At 37.2% G+C, this 18,555-nt stretch overlaps 1 protein-coding gene across 2 annotated transcripts in view; it reads left to right on the plus strand.

Moving 5' to 3' along the window:
- The window catches only part of abr (ABR activator of RhoGEF and GTPase), a 490,805-nt gene that overhangs the window by 121,497 nt on the left and 350,753 nt on the right, over positions 1-18,555 (plus strand). The gene's annotated exons all lie outside the window — the stretch shown is intronic.

Genomic DNA, 18,555 nt, shown 5'->3' on the forward strand with positions numbered 1-18,555 from the left:
TCCTCTTTCCTCTTCGTTCCAACATCTCTGCTCGCGTGTGAGAGTTGTGCTGAATTTGCCTGTGCTAATAATGTTATCTTTTGCTGTATGTGAATGAGCCTCTCGAGCATGTTGTTTGTTTTTTAGTAACTGTTTGTTCTGTGACGTCTGTCAGCCCTTTTTAAACAAGTACAATGATACATGAATATGGTTAAATAGTACCATGGTATCAAAGTACTGTTCAGTGGTATTCTTATCTTAATAGGTCACTGTGGTATAATACCACTTATGTACTTTTATTTTAAGTAAAAAGTCTCTTTCCGTCATTTTCCATCTTTTTCCCTGGTCATCCCTGTTTTCTCTTATTTTCTACCTTTTCTTTTCCTTTTTCTTTTCTCATCCTTTTCTTTTGTCTTATCTTTCTATATCTTTTCTTTTCCCTGTCTTCCTACTTTCATCCCCGTCTTCCTTCTCTTCTCCTTCTCTCTTTCCATTTTCTTTTTTCTAGTTTTCCCTTTTTTATTCCTTTCTTCTTTCACTTTTTCTAGCTTCTCTTTTCCTCCTCTTACCTCTTTTCCTTTCTTCCTTCTCTCATCCCTGTTTTCTCGTCATTCTCTACCTTTTGGTTTTCTTCTCTAATCCCTGTCTTCCTTCTTTCCTCACTCTCATCTTTCTCAAGGTACCATTTCCATGCACTTATTAAAATATACAAAATGTTCATGGTGAACAGTGATTTTATTCCAAATTTGTTTGTGTGAGACCAAAAGTACATGCTGTTCTCATGAATATTCAAATGTTGTGTTGATGGGCTCTTTATCTCTGGGTGGAAGTCATGTGGGCAGAAGCTGTCAGCAGGGGTTTGTGGGTAATGCTAGGCTGAGGAGATGCACTTGTTGTGGTTGTTTAGTCTGCCGTTCATTTGCTCCGGCTGTAAGGTTGAGTTACATAAAGGGCTTTCAGAGAACGTTAAATGGAGGAAAGACTGGCAGAAACGCGCAGATCACACTAGAGAGCGGAGGGAGGGGGGCGGCTGGTGAGGGAGAGCTTGTTTCATTCACTAAGGAGAATACATTGAGCAGTTAACCAGGAAAAGACTAATCCTCCACAAACGCCCCCCCCCCCCACCCCATAATTTCACAATAAATTAAAGCTGCTAGCAGCATTTAGCGGTGTTCAAGCATTTAAGACAGTTAAGACAGTTCAGCTCAAAAGCATCAAAAGACATTAAGTTTTATGTAGCAAGCATTTAACCACTGACATCATAGATGGAATAGACCATGTTTTAGCATGATTTGCCATGATATACAACATTTCAGTGTGATTGTTAATGATTTACTATGTTACAGTATGATTTACCATAGTTTACTATGATATACCGAGTTCTAGTATGATTCACCATGGTTTACCCTGTTCTTGCATGATTTACCACAATTGAACACATTCTAGTAGCCTATGATGTAATATGATTCTAGCATGCTTTATCATAGTTTACCTTGATTTGTCTTAGTTTACCTTGATTTACCATGTTATAGGATGATTTACCAGGATTGTAACATGCTTTACCATGATTAACCATGATACACCATGTAATAATATTATTTACTGTGATTTACCATGTTTCTATCGTGATTTACCATGATTTACCACGTTGCTAGCAATTATGTGAAGCTTCAGAACAGTAAAGTGAATTGAAAGACAAAATATGATTGTGTTATTATAGTAATTGTCACATAAGGTTATTTTTTAGTGTCTAAATATATGAATGCAAAAGCACATGTGAAAAGACTATTAATAAGTATAATGTCCAACAGAGGGTAGTAGAAGACCACTTATTGCTATAGTACCACTTTTATTTTGAACTACTTGGTTTAATCAGTATTGTGCACTAAAGCAAACCAGTCTTTCAATGTGAATTCCATTATGCATGCTTACACACACACACACACACACACACAATTTTGGGTTATGATATTGTGAAAATCTCTTTTTGTGGTCCTTAAGCATTTCAGATATTTATTTGTGATGTAAAAATATAAAACTTTCTAATAAATCATTATTTAATATTATATTATTTATTATAAATATTATTTCCAACATAATAAATATCTTTAAGCATTTGTTTGTTAGCCATTGCTGAAAACTGGTTAAAAAGATTAAAAAAGTCTAATGCTGTTGCTCCCTCTAGTGGACAACAGCGGTTTTACAGCCTACATAAACGGTTGAAATGAATGACGGGAAATTAGTTTTTTTTTTTACTTATATCTCGGGAACGAGAAAGTGAAAAAATCGGAAACTCAGAACTTAGATAGTGTTAGAGGAGCTCTGTTGAACAAGACCATCCCGGTGTTGCTGGGTGATTGGGGGCGGGAGTAATGTCCGTTTAAATGCATATATTTGTGGGCTTATATCTCGGGAATGCCCCAGGCCAAATCGCACCAACCTCGAATCGAAGCTAGATGAGGACGGGCCCTTTCCAACAAGCTCTTCCACAAGGATCTAGATGGTCTGGATCAAGAGTTACAGCCGTTTCAAGTTGGGGTTCTCACAGATTAGCGATCCGCGGGGGGGGGGGGGGGGGCTTTTGAGTGTATTTTGACACGCCCCCTTTTCTAAATGACCCTGTTACAGTGAACCAAAGGGCAAAGTTCAACTTTTTTTTGATAATTATTGATCTAGAGAGTCCATAGAATTGTCCTAGACTGGTCTGGTTCCGATCAGGGAAAAAACCAGGGACTAGTTCGCAAAAGTAGGTTTTGGACAAAATTGGCCATAACAATTTTTTTTTTGCTCAAATCAAGAATCGATTTGCTCAAATCAAGAACCAAGTCAAACGGTCGAGGAGTTATGAGCAATTTAGTACTTTTGGTTGCTGTAGCGCCACCTATGGGCCAATCGGGGTCATACTCTGATAGGTTCTCCCCAAACTGAGGCCCTAGCACCTGGCCAGGTTTCAAGTCTCTAGGCCTTACGGTTTGGGCTGCACGATGCGTTTTAGGTTTTTTTTTTTTTTCAAATAGCAATTACAATAGGTTTTCAGCACTTCGTGCTTGAACACCTAATAATAGGGGACCTTTTTGACAGTTATGGCGCCACCTATGGTCCGATCTCCATGAAACTCTGCATGCTTCTTCACCATGTTATGACACATGTGCTCATCAATTTTTGTGAAGTTCTGAGTTTTTATTTATGATTTATAGGCTTTTGAGTGTATTTTGACACGCCCCCTTTTCTAAATGACCCTGTTACAGTGAACCAAAGGGCAAAGTTCAACTTTTTTTTGATAATTATTGATCTAGAGAGTCCATAGAATTGTCCTAGACTGGTCTGGTTCCGATCAGGGAAAAAACCAGGGACTAGTTCGCAAAAGTAGGTTTTGGACAAAATTGGCCATAACAATTTTTTTTTGCTCAAATCAAGAATCCGAGATATACATCTTGTCCGTCTTGAGCCAGGGAACACAGTGGTGCAAAAAGCTTGATTCCAAGTCAAACGGTCGAGGAGTTATGAGCAATTTAGTACTTTTGGTTGCTGTAGCGCCACCTATGGGCCAATCGGGGTCATACTCTGATAGGTTCTCCCCAAACTGAGGCCCTAGCACCTGGCCAGGTTTCAAGTCTCTAGGCCTTACGGTTTGGGCTGCACGATGCGTTTTAGGTTTTTTTTTTTTTTTCAAATAGCAATTACAATAGGTTTTCAGCACTTCGTGCTTGAACACCTAATAATAGGGGACCTTTTTGACAGTTATGGCGCCACCTATGGTCCGATCTCCATGAAACTCTGCATGCTTCTTCACCATGTTATGACACATGTGCTCATCAATTTTTGTGAAGTTCTGAGTTTTTATTTATGATTTATAGGCTTTTGAGTGTATTTTGACACGCCCCCTTTTCTAAATGACCCTGTTACAGTGAACCAAAGGGCAAAGTTCAACTTTTTTTTGATAATTATTGATCTAGAGAGTCCATAGAATTGTCCTAGACTGGTCTGGTTCCGATCAGGGAAAAAACCAGGGACTAGTTCGCAAAAGTAGGTTTTGGACAAAATTGGCCATAACAATTTTTTTTTGCTCAAATCAAGAATCCGAGATATACATCTTGTCCGTCTTGAGCCAGGGAACACAGTGGTGCAAAAAGCTTGATTCCAAGTCAAACGGTCGAGGAGTTATGAGCAATTTAGTACTTTTGGTTGCTGTAGCGCCACCTATGGGCCAATCGGGGTCATACTCTGATAGGTTCTCCCCAAACTGAGGCCCTAGCACCTGGCCAGGTTTCAAGTCTCTAGGCCTTACGGTTTGGGCTGCACGATGCGTTTTAGGTTTTTTTTTTTTTTCAAATAGCAATTACAATAGGTTTTCAGCACTTCGTGCTTGAACACCTAATAATAGGGGACCTTTTTGACAGTTATAGCGCCACCTATGGTCCGATCTCCATGAAACTCTGCATGCTTCTTCACCATGTTATGACACATGTGCTCATCAATTTTTGTGAAGTTCTGAGTTTTTATTTATGATTTATAGGCTTTTGAGTGTATTTTGACACGCCCCCTTTTCTAAACGACCCTGTTACAGTGAACCAAAGGGCAAAGTTCAACTTTTTTTTGATAATTATTGATCTAGAGAGTCCATAGAATTGTCCTAGACTGGTCTGGTTCCGATCAAGGAAAAAACCAGGGACTAGTTCGCAAAAGTAGGTTTTGGACAAAATTGGCCATAACAATTTTTTTTTTGCTCAAATCAAGAATCGATTTGCTCAAATCAAGAACCAAGTCAAACGGTCGAGGAGTTATGAGCAATTTAGTACTTTTGGTTGCTGTAGCGCCACCTATGGGCCAATCGGGGTCATACTCTGATAGGTTCTCCCCAAACTGAGGCCCTAGCACCTGGCCAGGTTTCAAGTCTCTAGGCCTTACGGTTTGGGCTGCACGATGCGTTTTAGGTTTTTTTTTTTTTTCAAATAGCAATTACAATAGGTTTTCAGCACTTCGTGCTTGAACACCTAATAATAGGGGACCTTTTTGACAGTTATGGCGCCACCTATGGTCCGATCTCCATGAAACTCTGCATGCTTCTTCACCATGTTATGACACATGTGCTCATCAATTTTTGTGAAGTTCTGAGTTTTTATTTATGATTTATAGGCTTTTGAGTGTATTTTGACACGCCCCCTTTTCTAAACGACCCTGTTACAGTGAACCAAAGGGCAAAGTTCAACTTTTTTTTGATAATTATTGATCTAGAGAGTCCATAGAATTGTCCTAGACTGGTCTGGTTCCGATCAAGGAAAAAACCAGGGACTAGTTCGCAAAAGTAGGTTTTGGACAAAATTGGCCATAACAATTTTTTTTTTGCTCAAATCAAGAATCGATTTGCTCAAATCAAGAACCAAGTCAAACGGTCGAGGAGTTATGAGCAATTTAGTACTTTTGGTTGCTGTAGCGCCACCTATGGGCCAATCGGGGTCATACTCTGATAGGTTCTCCCCAAACTGAGGCCCTAGCACCTGGCCAGGTTTCAAGTCTCTAGGCCTTACGGTTTGGGCTGCACGATGCGTTTTAGGTTTTTTTTTTTTTTCAAATAGCAATTACAATAGGTTTTCAGCACTTCGTGCTTGAACACCTAATAATAGGGGACCTTTTTGACAGTTATGGCGCCACCTATGGTCCGATCTCCATGAAACTCTGCATGCTTCTTCACCATGTTATGACACATGTGCTCATCAATTTTTGTGAAGTTCTGAGTTTTTATTTATGATTTATAGGCTTTTGAGTGTATTTTGACACGCCCCCTTTTCTAAATGACCCTGTTACAGTGAACCAAAGGGCAAAGTTCAACTTTTTTTTGATAATTATTGATCTAGAGAGTCCATAGAATTGTCCTAGACTGGTCTGGTTCCGATCAAGGAAAAAACCAGGGACTAGTTCGCAAAAGTAGGTTTTGGACAAAATTGGCCATAACAATTTTTTTTTTTGCTCAAATCAAGAATCGATTTGCTCAAATCAAGAACCAAGTCAAACGGTCGAGGAGTTATGAGCAATTTAGTACTTTTGGTTGCTGTAGCGCCACCTATGGGCCAATCGGGGTCATACTCTGATAGGTTCTCCCCAAACTGAGGCCCTAGCACCTGGCCAGGTTTCAAGTCTCTAGGCCTTACGGTTTGGGCTGCACGATGCGTTTTAGGTTTTTTTTTTTTTTCAAATAGCAATTACAATAGGTTTTCAGCACTTCGTGCTTGAACACCTAATAATAGGGGACCTTTTTGACAGTTATGGCGCCACCTATGGTCCGATCTCCATGAAACTCTGCATGCTTCTTCACCATGTTATGACACATGTGCTCATCAATTTTTGTGAAGTTCTGAGTTTTTATTTATGATTTATAGGCTTTTGAGTGTATTTTGACACGCCCCCTTTTCTAAACGACCCTGTTACAGTGAACCAAAGGGCAAAGTTCAACTTTTTTTTGATAATTATTGATCTAGAGAGTCCATAGAATTGTCCTAGACTGGTCTGGTTCCGATCAAGGAAAAAACCAGGGACTAGTTCGCAAAAGTAGGTTTTGGACAAAATTGGCCATAACAATTTTTTTTTTGCTCAAATCAAGAATCGATTTGCTCAAATCAAGAACCAAGTCAAACGGTCGAGGAGTTATGAGCAATTTAGTACTTTTGGTTGCTGTAGCGCCACCTATGGGCCAATCGGGGTCATACTCTGATAGGTTCTCCCCAAACTGAGGCCCTAGCACCTGGCCAGGTTTCAAGTCTCTAGGCCTTACGGTTTGGGCTGCACGATGCGTTTTAGTTTTTTTTTTTTTTTTTCAAATAGCAATTACAATAGGTTTTCAGCACTTCGTGCTTGAACACCTAATAATAGGGGACCTTTTTGACAGTTATGGCGCCACCTATGGTCCGATCTCCATGAAACTCTGCATGCTTCTTCACCATGTTATGACACATGTGCTCATCAATTTTTGTGAAGTTCTGAGTTTTTATTTATGATTTATAGGCTTTTGAGTGTATTTTGACACGCCCCCTTTTCTAAACGACCCTGTTACAGTGAACCAAAGGGCAAAGTTCAACTTTTTTTTGATAATTATTGATCTAGAGAGTCCATAGAATTGTCCTAGACTGGTCTGGTTCCGATCAAGGAAAAAACCAGGGACTAGTTCGCAAAAGTAGGTTTTGGACAAAATTGGCCATAACAATTTTTTTTTTGCTCAAATCAAGAATCGATTTGCTCAAATCAAGAACCAAGTCAAACGGTCGAGGAGTTATGAGCAATTTAGTACTTTTGGTTGCTGTAGCGCCACCTATGGGCCAATCGGGGTCATACTCTGATAGGTTCTCCCCAAACTGAGGCCCTAGCACCTGGCCAGGTTTCAAGTCTCTAGGCCTTACGGTTTGGGCTGCACGATGCGTTTTAGTTTTTTTTTTTTTTTTAAATAGCAATTACAATAGGTTTTCAGCACTTCGTGCTTGAACACCTAATAATAGGGGACCTTTTTGACAGTTATGGCGCCACCTATGGTCCGATCTCCATGAAACTCTGCATGCTTCTTCACCATGTTATGACACATGTGCTCATCAATTTTTGTGAAGTTCTGAGTTTTTATTTATGATTTATAGGCTTTTGAGTGTATTTTGACACGCCCCCTTTTCTAAACGACCCTGTTACAGTGAACCAAAGGGCAAAGTTCAACTTTTTTTTGATAATTATTGATCTAGAGAGTCCATAGAATTGTCCTAGACTGGTCTGGTTCCGATCAAGGAAAAAACCAGGGACTAGTTTGCAAAAGTAGGTTTTGGACAAAATTGGCCATAACAATTTTTTTTTTGCTCAAATCAAGAATCCGAGATAAACATCTTGTCCGTCTTGAGCCAGGGAACACAGTGGTGCAAAAAGTTTGATTCCAAGTCAAACGGTCTAGGAGTTATGAGCAATTTAGTACTTTTGGTTGCTGTAGCGCCACCTATGGGCCAATCGGGGTCATACTCTGATAGGTTCTCCCCAAACTGAGGCCCTAGCACCTGGCCAGGTTTCAAGTCTCTAGGCCTTACGGTTTGGGCTGCACGATGCGTTTTAGGTTTTTTTTTTTTTTCAAATAGCAATTACAATAGGTTTTCAGCACTTCGTGCTTGAACACCTAATAATTAAAGCTGCAAGCAGCATTTAGCGGTGTTCAAGCAGTTAAGGCCTTTAAGGCCGTTAAGCACTTATAGCATCAAAAGACATTAAGTTTTATTTAGCATACATTTAACCACTAAGATAATTGATGGAAAAGACCATTTACAGCCAAAACAGGCAATTTACCATAGGAAATATATGGTTTTAAAGCTTTTTAACAGTTATAGTGTCACCTATGGTCCGATCTCCATAAAATTTTGCATGCTTGTTAATGATGGTATGTCACATATGCTCACCAATTATTGTGAAGTTCTGAGTTTTTATTTAGGATTTATAGGCTTTTGAGTGTATTTTGCCACGCCCATTTTCTAAATGACCCTGTTATAGCAAACCAAAGGGCAAAGTTCAACTTTTTTTCGATAATTATTGATCTAGAGACTCCAGAAAATTGTCCTAGACTGGTCTGGTTCCGATCAGGGAAAAAACCAGGGACTAGTTCGCAAAAGTAGGTTTTGGACAAAATTGGCCATAACAAATTTTTTTTTGCTCAAATCAAGAATCCGAGATATACATCTTGTCCGTCTTGAGCCAAGGAACACAGTGGTGCAAAAAGCTTGATTCCAAGTCAAACGGTCTAGGAGTTATGAGCAATTTAGTACTTTTGGTTGCTGTAGCGCCACCTATGGGCCAATCGGGGTCATACTCTGATAGGTTCTCCCCAAACTGAGGCCCTAGCACCTGGCCAGGTTTCAAGTCTCTAGGCCTTACGGTTTGGGCTGCACGATGCGTTTTAGGTTTTTTTTTTTTTCAAATAGCAATTACAATAGGTTTTCAGCACTTCGTGCTTGAACACCTAATAATAAAAATCAGTACAATTACAATAGGTTTTCAGCACTTCGTGCTTGAACACCTAAAAATCCTTACAATTACAATAGGTTTTCAGCACTTCGTGCTTGAACACCTAATAATAAAAATCCTTACAATTACAATAGGTTTTCAGCACTTCGTGCTTGAACACCTAATAATAGGGGACCTTTTTGACAGTTATAGCGCCACCTATGGTCCGATCTCCATGAAACTCTGCATGCTTCTTCACCATGTTATGACACATGTGCTCATCAATTTTTGTGAAGTTCTGAGTTTTTATTTATGATTTATAGGCTTTTGAGTGTATTTTGACACGCCCCCTTTTCTAAACGACCCTGTTACAGTGAACCAAAGGGCAAAGTTCAACTTTTTTTTGATAATTATTGATCTAGAGAGTCCATAGAATTTTCCTAGACTGGTCTGGTTCCGATCAAGGAAAAAACCAGGGACAAGTTCGCAAAAGTAGGTTTTGGACAAAATTGGCCATAACAATTTTTTTTTGCTCAAATCAAGAATCCGAGATATACATCTTGTCCGTCTTGAGCCAGGGAACACAGTGGTGCAAAAAGCTTGATTCCAAGTCAAACGGTCTAGGAGTTATGAGCAATTTAGTACTTTTGGTTGCTGTAGCGCCACCTATGGGCCAATCGGGGTCATACTCTGATAGGTTCTCCCCAAACTGAGGCCCTAGCACCTGGCCAGGTTTCAAGTCTCTAGGCCTTACGGTTTGGGCTGCACGATGCGTTTTAGGTTTTTTTTTTTTTTTTAAATAGCAATTACAATAGGTTTTCAGCACTTCGTGCTTGAACACCTAATAAAAATCCTTACAAATACAATAGGTTTTCAGCACTTCGTGCTTGAACACCTAAAAATCAGTACAAATACAATAGGTTTTCAGCACTTCGTGCTTGAACACCTAATAAAAATCCTTACAAATACAATAGGTTTTCAGCACTTCGTGCTTGAACACCTAAAAATCAGTACAAATACAATAGGTTTTCAGCACTTCTTGCTTGAACACCTAATCAGTACAAATACAATAGGTTTTCAGCACTTCGTGCTTGAACACCTAATTATATGAGATTTGTATGTTTTTGTGCATGAATGATGGTGTTTGTTGTTCTGTGTGATAATTCTTTTAATTGTCAATTCGGGAAAAATGGGCAATCGCCCCACAAGATGTTATTAGTTTCACCCCTCATTCTCCCTTATTTACACCCTTGTGTGTTGTGTATGTGTGTGTGTATGTGTATGTATGCGTGTTTGGGTGGTGTTTGGGCAACTCAGTATTACCATGTCAGTGCTCATATGCTTCAGGACTGAGGGAACTTTTACTTGCCATGAATGGTTTGTATAAAATTAGGTATCTGCATGTTTTGAAAACCATAGTAGAGGTAAAACACTACTCAATTATACTAAATAGATTATTACAATTATTGACATACCTTTAAAACATTTTTTTTTAATCTTTATTACTTTTGATTTAAGTTCCTTGCACACTGAGTCCGAAAATATAGCCCGAAATTTTCGCATGTTAAAAAATAAATACAACCTCACGTTGTGTCAATCACATTTACACACTGCCTCCAAAACTTTTGTCCGTCATAAAAAATTTGGATCGGGTTCGATTTTCTGCGTTTTTCGCATCCATAGCAAGCATTTTGAGAGGTGTCTTGAAAAAACACACTAAAATTTCGGACTCTACTTTACTCTGCACTTTTGTGTATACTGTGTATAATTATTTTGTATATATAAATACACATATATGCATGTATATATTTAAGAAATATTTACATGTATATACTATATATTTATACATAATTTAGATTATATATAAATTTAAATATTTTATATATAAATAACAATACAATGCAATGCAATACAATACAAAATAATTATACACAGTACACACATATATTATGTAAACACAAACTTTTATTTTGGATGCGATTAATTACGAATAATCGTTGCCCTGCACTAATTTCTTTTTAAATGATCTTTTAATAAATTTGAAATATTTTTATAAATATCATTTGATTTTGTGTTTTATTTCTTGTTTCGTTTTGTTTCATTTAATACTATTGTTTTTTTCCTCTTGTGAATATAAAACAAATTCTATTTATTCCATTTGCATCAGATTTGTTATTTGACACTATTTCACTTATTTTTCTCTACTTGGGTAAAACAAATTCATTTTTCTGGTCATGCTTTAAGCACACTTCACCTAATTCAAATAGAGAGAGAGAGAGAGAGAGAGGGAGATTTTCAGAGAACAAAAGAGCAAGAGAGCACTGAGACATTTCAGCCCCTGATATGTAGATATTTTCTGTTCAGTCTCTAACAAATTATCCAACAACTCATTAACAAAGTAACAAGTCTCATTAACCGCTTCTATAACAATAACAGTGTTTCTGGGTTAGCTTTGACTGATACTGTTTTCATTGTTCCTTGAACCTTTTTTGTTCAGTGCTGAAGGTACGGCCTTGTTAAAAAAGTACAGCCAATAAATCATTTATGGGTGTTATTAAACATTAAAAAGCTTTTTGCTTAATAAAAGATGTACATTTCAAATGACGTGATCTTTCCGTAGGGGCTAATATCAATATTAGTGAGAGTACATTAACAGCGGTATATATTGTATTTGATGTTTTCATAACATGCCAATGGAGGATTCACTTTGCCAGAATTTTTTGTCTTTTGAAAACATAAAACTCTCTTCATCAGTTTGTTTATCTATTTATTTCAGTCTCTGGAATGTAAATGTATTCAATATGGTTATTAAAGCCATATATTCAGTTCATCTCTATGGATCTCTCTTCCACCTCCTCACAGCATTTTCTCCAGTTGCCTCGCTGATATCATCTCCTGCCTGCTCTACTGCTCTGTTGTCATGGTTTCCTCTTTTCAGAGTGGTTGAGAGGCAGTAAACTTAGTCAGACATGTATGTGAAGTGTGTGTGTTCAGATCCAGCAGCTGTGGTCAAACTCTCTTTGTTAGACTGAATTCGACTGGTAGAACATGCGCCTCGTGGGATTATTCTCCCTCACTGAGATGATCCCTCCTCCTGTCACTTCCTGTAAATCTGCATCTCTTTTTGAAGCCCTGTTTTGTGTCAGATTCAACACACACACACACACACACACACAAACTCTCTCTCTCTATTTGAATTTGAAAATGTTATTTATTTTTTATAATGTTATATTGTGGTTGCTAGGTTGATGATTACTGGCAGAAAGGAACCCACCCTTAAAGGGATAGTCCACCTAAAAATATAAATTCTGAATCATTTACTCACCCTCATGTCATTCATTAACCTGTATAACTGACTTTCTTCTGTAGAACATAAAAGAAGATACTTGCGTACGTAGCTGGGCGCCGTCGGTGTGTGTACACAAAATAATGTGTTCAAATTTTAAAGAACTGAAATCGGATGTGTTTCTGATTTGTTTATATGTTTCTGTAGGCTGCATGAACATTTCAGTTTGCTTTCTCACGTCACTAGCTTTAAATATACAATTTATTTAAATGTATTTTTACACACACATTCACATTGTGTCACATTGTTTTAACTGCTTGAGGTACTTATGTTACTGTCCTCTCGGCCTTCTTGCCAAACAAACTGCTGTTCTCCACTAATGCAGCATCGAGTCAACAAATGAATTACTTAATATTGATATTAAAACATGTGCTGTATATATACCATTTCTTTAACTTGTCTGTTTTAAATCCACATCTGAAGTGTCTCGCTCTGTGCAGCGTACAGTCACATGTGTCAAAAAAACCTCTGTAAAACCTATCAGTATGTCGACCTCTAATCAAAATTCTTCACAAATATTTTCTTTTGTGTTCGCCAGAAGAAGAAAAAAATGCATTTAGAACAACATGATGATGAGTTGAGTAAATGACAGAATTAACATTTTTGGGTGAACTATCCCTTTAAGTCTCTAAGATTTGTTCCGAAACATGGATTAAAATTGTTGCGATGTTGCAATTTCTTCTTGGTTTAGTTTTCAAGGCAACATTTCTAAATGGTCCAAAATTTGTTAATACATGTCACGTGCGAGTAAACTGTCATCTCATTGGTCAGAGTGCACCCGTTTATGTTCCGAGATTCTGCGCCTCATGATATCAGTCATCTGTCAGAATGAGTAAACAACAGCTTTGCAGGCTTATTGTGGCTTTCTTTGTAGCTGTCGTTATATTACTTTATCATTTTGAGCATGAATCAAGCTTTTGTTGGTATTTATGTGTTTTGGACAGTTGTTCCAAAATATGTTTGTCCGACCAAATTTCAATTAGGCATTTTACTTCGCCTTTAACAAATTTGTTTCAGAGGCACACAGATCTATTGAGCACAGCTGCTCTCGTGACTGTGCATGAGCATTAGACAAGCTCTGTTACATGAGAGCGAGAGAGAGAGAGAGAGAGAGAGTGAGAGAGAGAGAGAGAGAGAGAGAGAGAGAGAGAGAGAGAGAGAGAGAGAGAGAATCCTCTAGACTGGAGAGGCTCTTCACAGAAGTTTAAAAGGTGCGCAGGGGTCAAGAGTAAAAAAACGTGTAGTTAAGCCGAGTTTTTTATAGGCTTGACGTGAAACAGATATATAAAATATAACAGTATTAATTTTATTACAGTATTTAACATTTCAAAGACAAGAAGACTAAAACTATTTTCTATTTGAATATATTTTAATATGTAATTTATTCCTATGATGGCAAAGCTGAATTTCCAGCAGCCATTACTCCAGTCTTCAGTGTCACATGATCCTTCAGAACGTGTCAGTTATGCTGATCTGGGGCCTCATTTATAAAACTGTGCGTAGAATCCTTACTAAAAGTGTACGTGCGCCCGAAAGCCAAAAATGTCGTACGCAAAAAAATATTCAGACTTATAAAACCGTGCGTACGCCAGAACCTGCACAGAATTCACTTTATAAATCCCAGTCAGCGGAAGATTGTGCGCACATGCGTCTCCACCCCGAAATAACCATGTATGGAGATTATAACGCCTAGTTTTACTATGCATATCCTCATCTGCATATCATTTGCATATGATTATTCATCCACATGATAACATGTTTAACGGTACAAGACATTAGGAAAATATGAAATACGGATGTGCCGTCACATTACATTAATAAAAATCATTTAGTAGCCCATCCTTCCCTTGTTTTTTAAATAAATAAAATAAAATAGTGCAAAATGCATTTCAGAGAAAGTTTTTCTCAATCTTTTCCACTGGCCAAATAGTATTTTAATTGATTTATATTTTTAATGGAAACAGATAGACCTTGTTGTGCATTATTTGCACGAAACCATTTTCTCAGACAATCTGCTATCATGATAAGCAATTATCTATGTAGTTAACGCATTAAAACACAGACAGCATGCCAGAGGAAAAGTGTTCAAAAGCATCACATCCACAACAAAATATTTATATTTATTGAATATAAAAATGTTGTAACTTCTCAGTAATGATTTCATGTAGTTTAAGTGTTTAACACCATTAATGAGAATGGCATATTTAATCTAAATGTTTATATCAGAAGTAAAACATAGTTTAAATCATTCATTTATTTATTTAAACTGTTATTGTGAACATGCACTGTTTTTATGATGGACTCATAATGAAGATTTACGGTTTTACTTCATCTGCGTCAGTTTCACTAAACGGCCCAACGCACTCGCTGGCGCGGATATTTAAGAAGGGATGGATATTTGCTTCAAGTGATAGGTTTGGTGAGTGAAATTATATTTGTATTATCTTTCTGTATATGTATAATTTTCTTTAGATTTTCTGTCTAAAAGTGACCAAAAAGACATTTAACTCGAGCTCACCATCGGTGTCGCCAAACTGCTCCATCTCCAAAACGTACGCATGGGTCAGAGTTTGCGTGCAGGTGCGCAAATTTTCCCGTCAAGTTTGTTTTTATAAATCACAACTTATGCGTCGGAAGTGGCGTACGCCTCTTTCAGGGCCTGTTTTGTGCGTACGCAACGGTTATAAATGAGGCCCCTGGTGCTCAAGGAACATTTCGTTGAGAACAGTTGAAAACAGCACTGTCTCAGTGTACTGTGGCCATGTCAGCCTTCATTTTGTTAAGCTCCGTTTTCATGGATGCCTGTGCAGTAAAGTCTTTATAAGAAATGGCTTTCCTGGGTTTTATGTAGAGCTGTAAAGTGGATTGTTGAAGCTGGGAGTGAGTTGCTCTTATGCTCACTCGTACTGCAGAAGAACAAGACACACCATTTCCAGCCAAACACAGTTTTTTAAGAGAGGCATTCATGTATGATGTTTGAGATCAGTGGCACTGGCGTGACTCTCTTGCTGCCCTGATGAGATCTTCAATTAAGCTCTTCAGGTAAATAAATAAGTTTGCAGTAAACGTTCCCCAAAAATGCAGCACAAGAGTACATATATAGATGTAAAGATGCAGATATAAATTTATGTTCATTTAATAAAAACAGTAACATCTGTAAAATAATAATTATTGTAACAAGTTACCTCATTTTTATAGGGTAAGATTTGGTCTTCCATAGTATTTGGATCATGCAAACAATAAAACCACGTATTGCACCTCACTACCACGGTAAAAAGTAACTATATTGCTTCTATAGTATTTGTTATAAAAAACAGTAGCCTAAAGTAATTTAGTATAATACAAGGGCTCAAAAATATAGCTTAATAACAAAACAAAAAAAATACTGTAATTATATTCCATAACTCTTTTAATACATTTAATGTCTAAGTATATTAATAATATAAAAGAAAATGAATATGAATATTCCACAGTTCTCCCACAATATCATATTATTAGTGTTACTACAGTAAATCATTGTAAATGTTGGCAACTTTTGGATTGAAAAGCCTTCTAACTGTATTGTTGTGGCTAAATGTTTTCCTCGCCAGTGCTGGTTAGAATGTCAGCGCTGTTTTATCTGGCTTTGAACTAGTTTAAATCCCAAATCATTTGATTTGTGTTTGGGAGAACTGAACTGGAACGGTTTTCACTGGATCTCACAGCGCTGTTTAGTGGTTGCGTGTTTGAGATGGTCAGAGAGGAAATGCATTTGCTCCAAGCTCACACTGTGGTGTGTTTTGAGCCTAGCTGATAAATGTTTCGTGTGGCGTGCAGTGCAAACGAGCAGCTCTGTTTAGTTCCACTTTTGGCGCGCTTTGCCGTTTAATGTTTCTCATACACAACAGTGCCTATCATCAGTCAGGCAAATTGGTACTGGCACCAGTACAACACGCAATGCTCAGCAATAATTTACTTAGTGCATAAACAGTATATCGAACACGTATCAAACTTTTGTTATAATTTTATTGTGGAAAATTATATTGTGATAATTATTGTTATCGTAATCGCTCAGCCCTACTTAGGGGTACAAAAAAAAGTTTGAAATATGGAGCCTGCGGTATACTATTAGTGAACATCTCGATGCCACCCACACTGCTGAGAGTGGTATTTAGATGAATATGTAAATATTAACTGTGAGGTTTCCTCTCAATAGCGGTGAGGATCTGATCATATAAATGTTTTTATGTTTGCACGAGCTCTGGAATTCGCCACTCCAGTCTAGCCACTTTTATTTATATAGCATTTTTACAGTAGATTGCTTTAAAGCAAGCAACTTTATTGCTTTATTGGTTCTGTGTGCAGTAGTGTCTCTGAATAGTGACTAAACATTTTCTAAATTAGCTTCCATATTGCTTGAGAAGACTTGAATGTAGCACAAAAAAAATGTATGGACTACTTTAATGATACCTTTACCTCCCGGACCTGTTTAATTAATTATGCATAAACAATAAATGTTTTGGGCCTCTAAGACAGAGAGAGAGATGAGAGAGACCCATTACAGCAATCTCAGAGCTGTTCAGAGGTTAGTGGAGACAGTTGTTCTTACATAATGCTGCAGTGATTTGATAGAGGTGTACTTCCCCTTGAGTCTCTTGCTCCGGTCCTGTCCTGCTTTAAATGGGTTAGCGAGTGCAACAGATCCAGCACCTGTTTGGTTTCTAGAAACACATGAATCCATGGAAAACTATGTTAAGCTTAATACCACTCACCCCAAAAAAAGAATTTGTCTTTGCACAACACAAAGACATAATCTACATGATCTTTACTGTACCTCAGGATAAAGCTCTGAAATAAATCAATTTATTATGGCTTTTATAATAGATTATTAACATCCTTTTCATTCATTCATGCATGTTTCTTTTTCTAATGCAAAATCAAGATTCTGCACAATATTAAAGAAAAATGCAATATGCGATTAACTTGTTAAATAATGTGATATGAGATATTAAATATGATGATGGTTAAATCAATTTGAATTGTTTAAAAATGGAAAATGATACAACAGTCATATTTAATGTTCTTTCTGGGAAAAAAAAGCATATGGAAGAATATTAATGCCAAATGTGTTTGAAACAAAAAAGCGTGTTGAATTGCACTAATTGAAAAAAAATATGCATTGCATTAACCGTGCTTGCATTTTAATGCAAAATAAACTGTCAAATCACGTGTAAATATTGCCATTTTTTTCTCTACCGCATGAGCTCATATTTATTTTAATATATATTAACAATCTAAAAGATGTGCATCCTACCTGACAGCTACATGAACACTTTACAGTTGGTTTTATGACTAAGTCATTCTCTTCAAATGCTATAGAGCTTTAAACTATGGTATATTTTGTGTATACAGGAAGTAAAATACTTATGTCTTATATTTACACATGATTTGACAGTTTATTTGATTAAATATCAAGATTCTAAAAAGTGCACTGTGCATTATCCCTGATACCTACCTGAACACTACAGTTGGTTTTATGACTGTATGTCATTCTCTTCAAATGCTATTGAAGTTAAAAATGTGTATACGAATGTAACTTTAGAGACGCTCCCCAAATTTGCGAATATCGAAAGTCCAATGTCAAGCCAACTTTATACCAGTATGTCACTGGGAAACACTTAGCATGAAACTTTGCCCGCTATTTTCATATTCTGAGTCTGAGTATTTAATATAGCCTACATCCACTATAGGGTGCAAGTTTGGTACACTGTAAAAAATTCACCTGTATATTTACAGTAAAGAACTGGCAGCTGTGGTTCCAGCCCTTTACCGTAATTTTACGGTTTCAACAATGCTGTAATTTTACAGTAAAGTACTGGCAGCTGTGGTTCCAGCCCTTTACCGTAATTTTACGGTTCCAACAATGCTGTAATTTTACAGTAAAGTACTGGCAGCTGTGGTTCCAGCCCTTTACCGTAATTTTACGGTTTCAACAATGCTGTAATTTCACAGTAAAGTACTGGCAGCTGTGGTTCCAGCCCTTTACCGTAATTTTACAGTTTTTAATTTTAAGGCTGTGCTGTAATTTCACAAAGTACTGGCAGCATAAAGTTAGAATATAAATACTGTTTTTTATTTACTCTATTGTCTGATATCTATTAACATCCCTATATGTAGCATAATGTATACAGACATTCCAAACAGACTTTTTACTCAATGGAAAAAATAAAGACAAAATAGATTATGTATTAGTACATTGTTTGCCATTTATTTAAAATAAGTAACAGGTTTTAACA

Source organism: Rhinichthys klamathensis, unplaced genomic scaffold, assembly GCF_029890125.1.
Source record: "Rhinichthys klamathensis goyatoka isolate OS25496 unplaced genomic scaffold, OSU_Roscu_1.1 h1tg000019l_1, whole genome shotgun sequence".
In the NCBI taxonomy this organism is placed as follows: domain Eukaryota; kingdom Metazoa; phylum Chordata; class Actinopteri; order Cypriniformes; family Leuciscidae; genus Rhinichthys; species Rhinichthys klamathensis.